We start from the raw sequence: 14,507 nt of genomic DNA on the forward strand, positions 1-14,507 counted from the left end.
GCTGGGACTCAAAAATTCTTGGTGTTTATCAACCAGGGGATCTTTCTCATTTTGGCAACTGCCGTTCCAGAGAAGTGGTGGAATCAGAGGCCAAACTGCAGCTGTTTGAGGAGTTCTGGGAACATGAGGAAACTGAAGGAAAGAACAGGGTCATGGAAGACGGGAGAAAGAGAAGGAGGGAGACACAGGAATCAAAAGAAAACCTAGGCAGGGGTGTTGTTTGCTTTTTCTTTGCGACTTGAGCCCATTTTCCATTTACATATGAGAGGCAAATCTTCCAAAGAACCAGAAAGTGCGAAGACCCAAGAGGCAGCAAACACAAAACGGATGTAGGAAGGACTCAGGGCCAGACTGTCTCATGCTGTCTTTTGAGTCTATTCTTTCCTCCTGCTGGAAGTTTCCTCTTTTGTCTCGAATCTCCTTTTTCCTGAAAAAGTTATCAATGTATCTTCCCGCTTTCAATCTATTTCCACAGAGTGTTGCCCAGTTAATTTTCCTCATGTTATTCCCCTGCTCCTACTCTTTCAGTGTATTCTGTTATTTTCAAATGAAATTCCAAGCTCCTTTAGAAATATAATTATTCTCCTTTTGGTCTTACCCACTTTGCCCTGTTCTTAGAGCGCCACCCCGCCTCCACACAAGCCAGGTCCTGAGGCTGTAACATTCTGCCCTATACCTGTGATCCTTTGCAATGCCTACTGGGTTGTTTCTTTTTTTCTGCCCCTATAAACCCTACTTTTCCTGAAACCTCGTAATATGTCACCCTCTTCTTATAGAGGGGTCTCCATGCCCTTGAGGCCATATAAAAATGTTATCTTTTATTCTACCTTGGCAGGTCATCAACACATCATGAACATTTTCCAAAAGTTATATATGTTTATCACTGTGAAAAGTATCAAGAATATAAACATGCTAAAGATACAATCCATGACAACTATGGGGTCATAATCTGTTCGGTATTTAAACAACTTGGTCACATTATTTAAATCTGGTCTTATATTTTAACACTTACTAAAAACTGTGTGTATGTACCTTGTCATCAAAATTGGACTGCAAGCTCTTCAAGAGAGAAGCTGTGTATTAAAGTGTTAGCACAGATCATCTGAAATTTCATCTCAGGAACATACAGCAAGAATTGAATAAGTATTTTGCTGAAAGGAAACTGGACAGAATTTGCAATCTCAGAATAATAAGAAACTGTGTAAATTGAATTTTCTTTTTTCCCCCATAATATGCTGGAATGTAAATATAGCACTTCCACAGCTTTTGCCTTTTATCACATTATGAGATCTTTTTTTTTTCAAGGCATTCTTATATGTGCTTTGGATTTATTTCTTCTTATACCTGCATGCATGCTGCATGTTGTTTCCTGTGAAGACTGTGCCTCTCATTTTCACATTCTTTTCTATGATTTTCACTGTAAGCCTATGAGCTTCCTCATTTCTCTTAGAATGTAATTTAATTTATTCATGTTATGAAACTGTGTCTAAAACCTTCTTTTAGTTAAAAAGTATCATCTACGAACTCCAAATTTGGATTTTTATGAAATAAATTATCTCTATTACTTTACCTATCACTCTTAGTTTTCTACAGCTACTCTCGTTATAATTTTTAGTTATCCCCTAAGATATATTTTATTTCCATATTCTGATACTATTTTTGTGGGTTCTTTGTTCTGTGTCTTAAATGCTACTCTGTGATATATTTTGATCATCTGATCAACTTATTTTGATTTTTTTCGCATTTTATTTGTGTATAGCATAACAAACAAATGATCCTTTTATTTAAAAATACGATCTGTGACTTTCTGCTTTATTTTGTTCCTGATCTGGATTTTCTTTTCCTTTTAGTTCAAATGTTCCACTGAGAATTTAAGTTTTTGTTTTTGTTTTTGTGGTACACGGGCCTCTCACTGTTGTGGCCTCTCCCGTTACAGAGCACAGGCTCCGGACGCGCAGGCTCAGTGGCCATGGCTCACAGGCCCAGCCGCTCCGCGGCATGTGGGATCCTCCCGGACCAGGGCACGAACCCGTGTCCCCCGCATCGGCAGGTGGACCCTCAACCACTGCGCCACCAGGGAAGCCCCTAAGTATTTTTTTTAAATGGATTGCTTTCAATTGGTTCATTTCTGACAATGCATTTGCTTTTTCATCTATTTCCGTGTAATGTATTAAAATCTTGCTAGAGAGCTATTAGACTTACTACCTTCACTTACAGTGCCTTCTTAAGCCTAATTGTGGGGCATTCCACGTGTTGGGCAGCAGTACCCTGGTGTGTAAGATTCACACTGGTGCCCTGAGACCCCCGTGTGGCCAGCAGGTTTGGGGCATGGGGCCCAATCCTCAGAGGCAGGTGTGGCTGAGCCGGGTCTGTGCTGAGCCTCAGGTCTTGCAGGCTGCAAGGAAAATGGGGACTCCCAGTACCTGCTGCTCCTCCGAGATGCTCTGAGCACAGAGGAGGTGGGCTCTCCACGCGGACGGCAAGTTCAGTGTCCAGACAGAGAGTGAGCTGCCGCCCCTCAGGGACCAGGGGCTGTGAGCAGATGGAGGGAGTGGAGGGACAGGTTGCCAAGGGGCCTGGGGCAGAACAGGGAGGAGGACCATGTGGACAGGATCCGGGCTGGGGGGTCCTGGAGAGAACAGCTCTCCATGGCAGGCCCACATCTTTGTCTTTACCTAAAGCTGGTACTTCTGTCCAGTACCTCCCGGACACCCAGGCAAGGGACCCCTGCCTCGGTTTGTGCATTACAGTCTTGCTTCTCAGAGCGCAGTCACTGACGGCAGCAGCTGGGTGCGGCGCAGAAATGCAAAAGCGGAGGCCCACCTGAGCCCTTGGGAATCAGGATCTGTATTTGCACAGGTGACTGTACACACATTTGCATTTGAGAAGCACTGCATCAGAGGACCCGCTCTGGCCCTCATCCTTTCCGAGGGACATGCCCAAGGGGAGCTGGGCTCCTTTTAGACCAGGCTTCATACTCAGGTCCCCAGAATCCCTTGCCCACAGGCCCAAGTCTGCTCATTTCTAGGGTATACAGTGGTGTTTTCACAAGATACATCCTCCCTTGCATCCAGGACCCAGCAGGTGGTCAAGAGACAGCTGTGACACAGTGGGGAGGGGTGGGTTGGACTTCCAGGCTGAGTGTCCACATAAGGCCCTGGAGGAGCGGGAAAGCGCCAGGGGTGGGAAGGAGGGCAGGTCCAGGGCCTCCAATTATACTTTTGCTCCTGGTCCCTTTAGACAGGGTTGAGCCCACTTCTGTCCATTTAGAGCTGATATACACATCTAGTGGGGTCCAAGCTATGGGCAGGGTGATGGCTACAAAAGAATATATGCTTTCTACGAAAATTTTAAATATTTGATACTAACATGTTAGGCTGGATTCCAGAATCACTTGCCTTATTCTAAGAAATTTCAACATTACAGTTGTCAATGAAAGAAAGTAATAGTCATCAGATTCTCTAGGTATAATTTCAATTCCAGGAACCTTCTGAATGGCTATAAAATAGGTTTTAAACTTTTTATCATCTCCTTGTTCTTACAAAGCATCCCACAAATAGCAGGTATCAAGACTTTGGAGAGATCACTGATTGGAAATTACAAGTCAGCGTTTCTAACATAATACCTCATAAGAAAAAGTTATTTGTGAATTTACGCTTTTCATTAAAACATTTGAAAACATTTTATTTGGAAATTCAATACTTAGTTTTCTTCCCAATACTTTTTCTTTTCTCTTCTTCTTTTTCTAAAACTTATTTTATTGAAGTATAGTTGATTTACAATGTTGTGTTAATTTCTGCTGTACAGCAAAGGGATTCAGGGATACATATATACACATTCTTTTTCATATTCTTTTCCATTATGGTTTATCACAGGATATTGCATATAGTTCCCTGTGCTATACAGTTGCTTATCCATCCCATATATAATAGTTTACATCTGCTAATCCCAAACTCCCAATCCATCTCTTCCCCACCCCCCGTCGCCCTCGGCAACCACAAGTCTGTTCTCTGCATCAATGAGTCTGTTTCTGTTTTGTTATTTTCTCTTCTTTTAACACAAAGTATATGTATTGAAATTTTGTTCACGAAATTCCATATGGATGCCCCCAAATCCTATCTAATTTACCCAAGTACCTACCACACAAATATCACACATACATAATTAAGTGAAAAAAGGTGAGAAGCATATACCCAGTTAGCCAGAGTTAAAAAAAGCTAAGGGAGCCAAAATAGGCAGAGTGGAGAAGGATACTCCTTCCCATCACATGAGGTGTGTCTTCAGGTCACAAATGTCTATTATTTCTGACTTTTATTGGAAGTATATCCTTTTATAAAGTGGATTTCCTTCCTTTGTACAATTTTTAAAACAGATTTTCCCCCTCAACAGATCAGCTTCAAACTTTTTAAAACATTTTCCTAACATATAATTATCATCTTCCAAAGATCCAAAAGTGCTGTCAATGTGACTGAAATCAGAACGTAAATATTTTATAAACAGCTGTCAAATCTCAACTGGCAGAAAACAAAAACCCCCCGAATTACTGTAATCTAACCACGAGGCTACATCATTTAATTGACAGATAAGACATTTTTCGAGCTTCCGTTTTCCCATCAGCATTTTAATACATTTGCATGGTGTGCCATCCTGGATCGTCCCTGTGACAACTGACTTGGAAGATGGAATTAACTCTGAAGCTCTCTAAGGGAGAAGCCTAGCACAGTAATTGAACTCAGTTTCATGGAACATTTTTCACACTCACTGTATTTGGAATGTCTGTTACTAACAGGGACTAAATATTGGCATCATGGGAATATTATGTTGGCCACTGGAAAAAAAGGCAGCTTTGCTCTTAGTAGTTCGATAATTTATTATTTCATTCTTTTGGGCCTTCATTCAACAAACATTTCCAATCATCTATGTGCCAGGCTTAACTAATAAATCTACGCAAGATCCAAAGAACTGGGCTCTGTCACCCATCACCATAGATCAGAAATGCCACTAGTGCCAATACCAAAAGTGGTCCCTCCCAAGGATTTACTGCTATTTTCTGTGTGTACTGTTCTCTGTCCCTGTTCTCAGAATTTGTTTTTTCATCTTTTTTTTTTTTTTTCTTTCTTTCCAGTCTAGAGCAACAAACCCATCGGGGACATCTATAAGCACTGTTTAATTTCTTTTGGGATATTTTGCCTAAGGCATTTTTTGACTCTACATTCATTCATTCAATAAATATTTACTAAGCTTCTTGCAGGGAACAGGCATCTTTATAGGTATTGCGGTTCAGGCAGTGAGGAAAAGAGACCAGAGAGGCCCTGCCCTCAAGGAGCTTAGACCATACAACAAACCATAAACACATGTCGGAATTCTTCATGTCTTGCCTAAATCCCTTAAGCTATACAAATAAGTACTTTTTCCATATGGGGGTATTTTAATATGCCTTAAAAATAAAACTTCTAAGTTTTTTTTTTTTAATACTTTATTTATTTGGCTGCGTCGGGTCTTAGTTGCAGCACACGGGATCTTTGTTGCAGCATGCGGGGTCTAGTTCCCTGACCAGGGATTGAACCCGGGTCTGCTGCACTGCAAGCACGGAGTCTCAGCCACTGGACTACCCGGGAAGTCCCTAAAACTTCTAGTTTTTAAATGGAATTAAACTTGGAATAGTTCTCATTTAGAGACAGTGGTTAGGGAAGATTTGCAGCTGAGATCTCAATGGGAAACTTCAGGGACAGAACCTTGCAAGCCAGGGGACTGCCATGCCAGGGCCCTAGGGAGACAAGAACACAAAGGAACAGAATGAAAGACAGGGCCACTGGTGTTGAGGAAGCAGGGAGAAAAGGCACAAGTAGAAGCCTGATTGTATCAGATAGGTAAGACGTGGTCATGTGTTTGGGTTCTACTCTAAATGCAGAGAAAGGAGTTGAAGGGTTTTGAGCAGGTCTCAGGAGAATAACAAGCTCTGATCTAGTTTCCCCAGACACTGGTCTTGCACACAGAAGGGATTTTGGTGTGGCAAGAATAGAAGCCAGGAGACCACCAGGAAGCTTACACAGTTGTCCTGGCAAGAGAGAATGATGACTTGGAGCAGGGTTGTAACAGAAGATACAGAAAGAAATTAAGAATTTCAGGATGTATTTGAAATAAAGGACAGCAAAAGGAAAATAACTGATAACTCTTTAGTTTAATGGCCAAAAAGAAGAAAGTTGACTTTAGTAGACACAGCATTTTCCTGCATTAGCAATGGACATCCAACAAGGTAAGTTATTATTTTATATTAAGAGAATATCAGAATATCATACACCCTCCATTTACACACAAAGAGCAAAGGTCCAGAGAGGTGAAGGAGCTTTTTTGAGCCTCCAAAGAGCTGGCTGTCACCTGCATTTCCCATCTCCTAGTTTCCAGACCAGGGACTTTTCCATTATCCAGCACTCCTCCCCTGACTCAGCTCAGTACCTTATTCAATATCTTGCATGTCTTTCTTTGGAAAGGAATTTTATTATATAATTTATCTTTTTCCTGCATTTTTTTCTGAGCCTACTGAGTGAAGTAATAGACACTGTTAGAAGGGAAGTATTTAATATTAGGACTGTAGCTTAAAAGCTTAGTTTTGGTGGCCATATTTAGACCATTAGTCCTAAACTTTTATTTCAAAAGAACAAAAAGCAAAATAAAAAACTTGGAATTAGTATTTCTTTCACCTGCTTTCATAGGCAATTTCAATTCATCCTGATTCCCCCAAACCAGAGTTTTCTCTTTCCTTTTTTTTTTTTTTTTTTTTTTTTTTTGCGATACGCGGGCCTCTCACTGTTGTGACCTCTCCCGTTGCGGAGCACAGGCTCCGAACGCGCAGGCTCAGCAGCCATGGCTCACGGGCCCAGCCGCTCCGCGGCATGTGGGATCTTCCCGGACCGGGGCACGAACCCGTGTCCCCTGCATTGGCAGGCAGACTCTCAACCACTGCACCACCAGGGAAGCCCCTCTTTCCTTTTATTTAAAAATATGGAATAGCCCCAGTTCACTTAGTTTTATAAATGGATAATCTAGTGGAATTTCTGTATTATTGAACGACATGCAAAGGATTAGTGCACTGATGATGCCACAAAAACAGTACAGGCTCCTGGCATCATAATGCCAGGACCAGCACTGACGTAGCAGAGTACCGGGAAGGGCACCTGACAGGTCCAAGTTCAAACCTTGCCTTTGACACTTACTACCATAGGACAAAGTTGTTACATCTCAAAGCATCAGTTTCCTCACTGTAAAATGGGGATCATAATACTTACCCGGATGGCACTACTGTGAAGACTAAATAAGGTATAGAAATACTTATCTAGCATCATGACCAGATATGAATGCTAGAATCAGCTAAGTCTGCATTTGACTCCGAGTATCAGAAGACCTAACAAGCTTGTGTAAGGGATTTATTTGTCTCCTACAACAGGAAATGTAATGGTAGCTTCACTAGAGCTTAAGAGTGTCATCAAGGTGTCAAGCTCCTTTTACCTTTCTGCTCCAATATCCCTGGTTGTGGCTTTTGTCCTTGTGATTACAAGATGGGGGCTGTGCTTTGTATTAATCATGTTTTTATTTTCTGTATTTTATGATGTTTTGACATCTTAAAAGTTGCTGACCAGGGAGAAACTGTCCGTCCCAAGACTAGCCAATTCTTAGAAATAGCAAAGGGTTTGGCCTGGAGCACATCTTTTGCATGGAAACCAAACAATCCTGAGTGTATAGTCCCATCCACCTTCTTATCTAACTCACACACCAAGTCAATATTTCCCCTGCCTAAATCAACACCCTGCCAAGTACCAGGCAACCAGAGACCACCCTTGCAGCCCAGGGCCCACCGACATTATTCTAACTGGCCAATCCTAATCTGTTTACCCTGCCCTGCCTCTCCTTTCCTGACGAAACTCCCAAGAAAGACACTGACCTAGACTTTCTCCTCATTTCTGTTTTCTGCCCCTTGACCAGACCTGGTCTTCCTCAGATGGCCCTTCATGGAGTGCTCCCTTCTCTCGGGAAATGCAAGTAATAAATTCTTCTTCCAGTGACACTGACTTCTCTGTGTCATCATTCAGTCACTTTCATAAATTAAGATCCTGCAGCCACAAATTTTAGAACTACTTTTCAGGTAGAAAGATGGGGCAATAACAAAGGAAAATGTTCCAAAAATATTCTCCTCTTGAAGCTCTGCTCTTTTATTTCAGGAAGGGAATTAATTCAGGAAGGGAAACCCTCCCCAGGGCCCATCACTCAGAACTCATTAGCCAGAAACGGGTCATGTGGCTGCAGCAAAGGAGTCTGGGAAGTCTTATTGTCCTTCAAAACTTCAGGAATTTTTAAGAAAGGAATAGGGGAGAATGTATATTGGGTAGGCTATCTGCACTGTCTGCTGAATAGAAAAAGTATTATGAACAATAACATTTAAAAAGGATTGAGCTTTTTCACAATGTTGCTCTTTCTTCATACTTACGATCGGATTTTGTACAGGATTCCAAATAAGGCGATATAAATAATCAAAAGATAATATTTAAGCTATGAATTAGGCAAGCTATAAGGTCCTATATTTGCTAAAACGTCAAACATTTTCCACTATTTAAAAACCCTCACATTACTACAGTTAAGATACAATACGTTTTTGAAATAAAATCAACTTATTTCATATTTCAACAAATTCCTTCATTGTAATTTTGAATCTGATGAACAAATTAGTAAAACAAAAAGTACCTTTACTAAGACACAAAAAGTTGAGCATGACTTATTTATATTAAGATGCACAGAGTAACAATTATAAATTGTACTGAAAAACACCAACCTAGAAATTCCTATTCTTCATTAACCTCTGCTCACAGATCAAGCCATCAGCCCCCTTTTTAAAGCAAAGAACTCAACTCAACAAAAGATCTTACCTTACAGTACCTTAGTGGAAGTTCTGAATGTCATGTATTTCGTCTCTAATCAGAAAACAGGTGCTAGAAGAGAACAAGAAAATAGGGTTTACACTAAGCCAGGACCCTGGAAAAGGGAAAGTCACTAGGTTACACACAATGATTTCTAAAAATGTAAGAACATCACAGAATTTTCTAGAAAGTGACTTCAAAGATCATGGTGCCCAACCGCCTCTTGTAACTGATGAGGACACAGGTGGTCAGAGAGTTAAGGCACCTGTTATTGGCAAAAGAAACACGTCTATTGACTTCGGATGAAAGGCTCTTTCTGTAGTTCCACTCCTCACACCTGCCAAAGCTCCAGTCACAGTGAAAGGACATAAAGTAAGAAGAAGAGAAAAAAAAAAAAGCTGCTCATCCCTTAATTTTACATGTTAGTGATGGTGCCTTCCTTTTTCAGTAAATGACTTAGCGCTGTTGACTTTCAAAGAGAAGTCACAGGAATGACCCTTAGAAGTTCCAGTCCACTATCTTCTCCCAGACACTACTGGAAGTATATACACACCATTATCTTATGATTAGTTCAATTCTCATACAGAGATAGGATCAAATCTTTATAAATTGAATTATAATTGACAGACAATATTAGATTAGTTTCAGGTGTGCAACACAGGGATTTGACATTTGTACACATTATGAAATGGTCACCGCAATAAATCTAGAGACCATCTGTCACCATACAAAGTTGTTACAATATACTGACCATATTCCCCATGCTGTACATTACATCATTCTGATTTATTTTACAATTGGAAGTTTGATCCTCTTAATCCCCTTCACTTATTTCACCTGTTCCCCCATCCCTCTCCCCTCTTGCAACCACCAGTTTGTTCTCTGTATCTATGAGTCTGTTTGTGTTTTATTTTGTCCATTTGGTTTTTACATTTTGCATATAAGTGAAATCATACAGTATTTGTTTTATTCTCTCTGGCTTATTTCACTTAGCGTAGTATCCTCTAGGTATACCTATGTTGTCACAAACGGCAAGATTTTATTCTTTTTTATGGCTGAGTAATATTCCAGAATACCACCTTTTTATCCATTCGTTTATCAATACACACGTCAGTTGCTGCCGTATCTTGGTTATTGTAAATAATGCTGCAATGAACATAGGGGTGCATATATCTTTTCAAATTAGTGTTTTTGTTTTCTCCATATAAAAACCCAGAAGTAGAATTGCTGAATCATATGGTAGTTCTACTTTTACTTTTTTGAGGAACCTCCATACTGTTTTCCATAATGACTGCACCAATTTACATTCCCACCAACAGTGTACGAGGGGCTCCCTTTTCTCCACATCCTCGCCAACACTTGTTTTTCTTTTTTTTTTTTGCGGTACGCAGGCCTCTCACTGCTGTGGCCTCTCCCGTTGCGGAGCACAGGCTCCGGACGCGCAGGCTCAGCGGCCATGGCTCACGGGCCCAGCCGCTCTAAAGCATGTGGGACCCTCCCGGACCGGGGCACGAACCCGTGTCCCCTGCATCGGCAGGCGGACTCCCAACCACTGCGCCACGAGGGAAGCCCTGTCCATTTTTAAATTTTATTTTATTTTATTTTTTGCGGTACACGGGCCTCTCACTGTTGTGGCCTCTCCCGCCGCGGAGCACAGGCTCCGGACGCGCAGGCTCAGCGGCCATGGCTCATGGGTCCAGCCGCTCCGCGGCATGTGGGATCTTCCCGGACCGGGGCACGAACCCATGTGCCCTGCATCGACAGGCGGACTCTCAACCACTGCGCCACCAGGGAAGACCGCCTCTGTCCATTTTTCAATCGGGTTGTTGGTGTTCTTTTTTTGACATTCAGTTGTATAAGTTTTTAAAATATATTTTGGATTTCAGTCCCTTGTCAAATACATTGTTTGCAGATACCTTGGGATATAATCAAATCTTAAAGAAAATGCCCTAACCCCTCTTTGGACACTGATATTCACATTTTAAAGTGTACAGAGCCAGACATTTGGGCCAGAATCTTAGAAGAGCATCTCTCTTAGAAGGTTGATCCAGAGAAGGAAAAAGGCACCAAGTTCCATGAGAGGAGGAGGGAAGTGTGTTCTTGTGAGGGATGTCCTTGAGGACAGAGCATCCGTCTGGAAGGAACAGTAAGTGCTACAGGAGAACTTGAGGATGAGACCTGATAAGATATTACTGGATTTTTCAAAGGAGGACTTTGCAGTTTCTAGAGAGGTGAAGGGTAAGTCAGATGACAGGAGGATGAGAAGAGGCTGCGAGGTGAGAAGTAGAGAGATCCTAGGGGCATGTGCAGGGGGATTTCCTCAGCAAGAATGCAAGGAACTCCTCTGAGAGTCTGTGACAGGATAAACCCAGAGGTGGAGAAATGTTTGATTAATAATTTAAAGATAGAGTTTTACTTTACATGTCTTTTTTTAGAAAAGTATCAACCTGCAAAGGATTGGGAAAAAAGAAAAGAAAAAAAAGTCATTGGTCCTTCACAGCTGGAGAAGCAGTATCTCAGGGAACATCAGCCACTTTCCTGGCTCAAAACCACTCATCCCCCGACGCCCAGAGCCTCTCCCTCTACTACTGCTCCCAGCACTGGAACTATCAATCAAGGGACCCTCTCCTCCTTTTGGCAAAAGGCAGGCACCTGACTCAAGCGAGGCCTCTCAGATTGCTTCTCCCTTGGGGGCCCCAGTCTGAGAAGTGTGTCCTAAGGAAGGAAGTGGCTGGAGCCATTCTTTCATGAGAGCCATTCACTTTATGCGTGGGGAAACTGAGGCTGAGGGTGTGAGTGAGCAGAGGTCACTTGAATCCAGGCTGTCTGTCTCTTTCCACTCATTGCCCTGCTCCTTTTAGATACAAGCAACTCCTTAGGAAATAGTATCTCTACAATGGGAACTTCAGGAGAAAATTCAACGGTGTATTAACACACCCATTCCTACCAGAGGAAGTGATGGGTAAGTCATCAAACAAGGAAAATCAACCTTGTTGCCAAAAAAATGCAATCCATAAAAGTCTAAAATAAAGAAAGTATAATCAAGGAAGTCTACCAAAAACCAATATGGAGGCCTCTTTAATACTGATTTCTGTCTCTCCTCTCTATCTAACAAATAGACGTTTTCTGCCATACGGGGCATGCCAGTGAGCCTAGAATTCATCTTTCACCATAGACTCCTTATCGAATCTAACGACTTAAAGGGCAAGTGCTCAGTGAATTCCACTAAGCACGTGCCGGTCTTTTCACAGTAACTTACTAAGTGTCTTGCACCTAGTAGTTGCTCAATATGTCTTTGTTATATGGGTTTTATCATTAAAATTAATAAATATCCAGGACACACTTGTCTAATTTACAATTAAGAGTGTCCCAACATGCCTACATATTGAGATCCACATAACTGAAAATAAGCAAATACATATCTCTCAATAATGAAAATTAAGTGGCACGATTAATGACAAAAGAAACGAACACCATTCAGTCATTAACGTGTCTGCTAATAAAAAGACCTTATTCGCTAAATGAATTGGAGAACAATAAATAAGACTGAACACCCTGAAGTTTATCTAAGTTTCTCTAGATTAGATTCAGCAAAGCATTCATTTTGAAAACCAGCAAGGGAACTGGCTTTCATCCTAGCTTCATATTCACTCTATTGCAAATTAATCGCACATGACATTCATTTAGGGGTAAGCTTCAGATCTCTCAGTATAACTGACAGGTTCTTCCAAATCCCAGTAAACATGGTTCAAAAGGTTTCATAATCAAAATATAATTGGCGATTCTAGAGATCATTGTTGTAATTATGCAGTTAGCCAAATAGTGAGGAAAACAAAGCCAGAGACAGAATAACTTCTAGTATTTGGTGGAAATTAGACCCCAAACTCTCAGGGAGGACCTAGAATATTCCCCTATTTAATTTCACAACGTATCTTTAGTCTTTTAACCTCCTTATCTGATAACAAGTGCTTTGACAAAGTTGAGCCTGACAGCCTATTTCATGGGAATAGGATAAATATAGTTCCAAAAATGTATATATTATGCTAGGTCTGGTTTGCATTCAGTTCTTATCCAAAAACAGCATTCACTAAATATCTTTGCTCATTCAGATTTGCATTTTTATTTGTTCCCTTCAGAGCCCATCTTCTCTTTTTTATCCACACCATCTAGAGAGGGAGAGACAGAACTAATGAAAACATGCAACAGTTCTTACGAATAAACTCGTTCATTCCTTTGTAACTGAAGGAAAACAAAAATCACAGCAGGTGAAAGAGGGTGAGAGAATAAGTGTTGTTTCCTGTGTGCCAGACTGGTATTACTCCCAATTTGCAGAGGCGGCTCAGGGATCAAATAACTGTCTCCAAGTTGACCAGTTAAGGAACTAGCTTAGATCCTTTCCATTTCAAATTCCATTTAATAATAGTAGGAACAACAATAGCAACAACAAACATTTACTGAATGCTCTCCATAGTCCAGGTGCTATTCCAAGCCCTTGACATACACCCAATCATTTCATCATCACAGCCCTATCTATTGCTACCCGCATTTTATAGATAAAGAAACAGATGCTTGCTTGCTCTGTGTAGAACCACAGCTCTACAGGGATTGTCGAGAGAAAACCTGGTGCTGCTTCATGCTTTTCCATTTACCATTATCCTCCTCTCTCTATCCTCCTTGTTTTACTTCACCTTGCTTATGAAATGAACACAACTCCTGGTCTGAATGAGTAGAGAGGTTCCTTTGGTCCATCAATCACTACAAGGATTCTGGGAAGTCATTTGGCTGTTTTGGTCAATAGGCCTTGCTCAGAGCAGCACAACGAGAGTTCCTGGTGGACACCAAGTGTTCTAAGATAGGTTCTACCTGGGCATTCCTGAGAGCACAACACTGTGGGCGGGAGGAGACCGCAAATGGGAATGGCATTCCGGAGCTAAAGAAAATCATCCACTTTGGGAGTTTTTTGTTTTTTCAATCAGTGAGCATTGTATCACCGCTGACTTCAGCGTGGAGACAAACAATGTTGCCTGCCACAACAGTAAACAAAGGATATTGTGGCCATCAAGCCGTCAGCCCGCTGCAGCTGTCCCCTGACTGTGCACCCCGAGGGGATTCAGGATGGAGAAAAGCAAGACACTGGCCCTAGATAGTTAAGATGCACATCAAAGGAATGGTTTCAATGAGTCTAGATTCTTGCATCTTCCTATACATAGAAAAATGCTAAATTCATTAACTTGACATGTCTGTTTTTCTTTAATTAACAGTAATCTTTTGATGTTCCGACTACTTAGCTATTTTGCAAAAACTCTTTTGTATCCCGGCTCCTCCCTCACCTCTTCAGAGCAATCCCTCAGAGGCTGTCATCTAGGCTTAAGTATGTCTGCCGAATAAACGTAATCCTCAATTTTTAGCTCGTGCATTTTTTTCAGTCGACAAGTATCTAAGGAGACACTGCAAACCCAGAATGAGATCCAGTGGACCAGGCTGGCAGACGGGGAGCACAGTTTCAGAAGTCTTCCAGGCAGGTTCCACACTTGTTATCAAGACGGCAGCCAACTTGGTGGTTCATATAAGCAGAAAAGACCTCAGCCAGTGGTTGGG

General features: G+C 41.5%; 1 protein-coding gene across 3 annotated transcripts in view; it reads right to left on the reverse strand.

The window, feature by feature from the left end:
- The window catches only part of CHRM3 (cholinergic receptor muscarinic 3), a 516,259-nt gene that overhangs the window by 272,117 nt on the left and 229,635 nt on the right, over nucleotides 1-14,507 (reverse strand). For 2 of the 3 annotated variants that reach the window (XM_073793630.1, XM_073793632.1), the window contains exon 3: nucleotides 8,919-8,981. The gene's annotated coding sequence lies outside the window, so the exon portion shown is untranslated. The remainder of the gene's footprint in view (nucleotides 1-8,918; nucleotides 8,982-14,507) is intronic. The other variant, XM_073793631.1, reaches the window with a different exon arrangement.

Source organism: Tursiops truncatus, chromosome 16, assembly GCF_011762595.2.
Source record: "Tursiops truncatus isolate mTurTru1 chromosome 16, mTurTru1.mat.Y, whole genome shotgun sequence".
NCBI classification, from domain to species: Eukaryota; Metazoa; Chordata; class Mammalia; order Artiodactyla; family Delphinidae; genus Tursiops; species Tursiops truncatus.